Genomic DNA, 280 nt, shown 5'->3' on the forward strand with positions numbered 1-280 from the left:
AGTACATACCACACCTACATTTGAAGCTTTTACACGTCTTTAAAAAGTGGGTTGCTAACAAGTGACTAAATTAGGTTGTCTATAACATTAAATGTTAACAAACATGGAGACTTAACTACTCGCTAGTCCGCCTTTACTGCCTCTGTGTTTATACAGTGTAGGCTATAGTAGATTTTTATTACGCAATTTAAATATAACTTGGAAGTTTATATGACTGTGATTTATGGCCTAAAGTTTGCTTTTTTACTTCTGGCAACCGTATTTACTTTTTGATACATTT

The sequence above is a fragment of the Morone saxatilis genome, unplaced genomic scaffold (assembly GCF_004916995.1).
Source record: "Morone saxatilis isolate NCDOM2014 unplaced genomic scaffold, NCSU_SB_2.0 Contig9, whole genome shotgun sequence".
Taxonomy (NCBI): Eukaryota; Metazoa; Chordata; class Actinopteri; family Moronidae; genus Morone; species Morone saxatilis.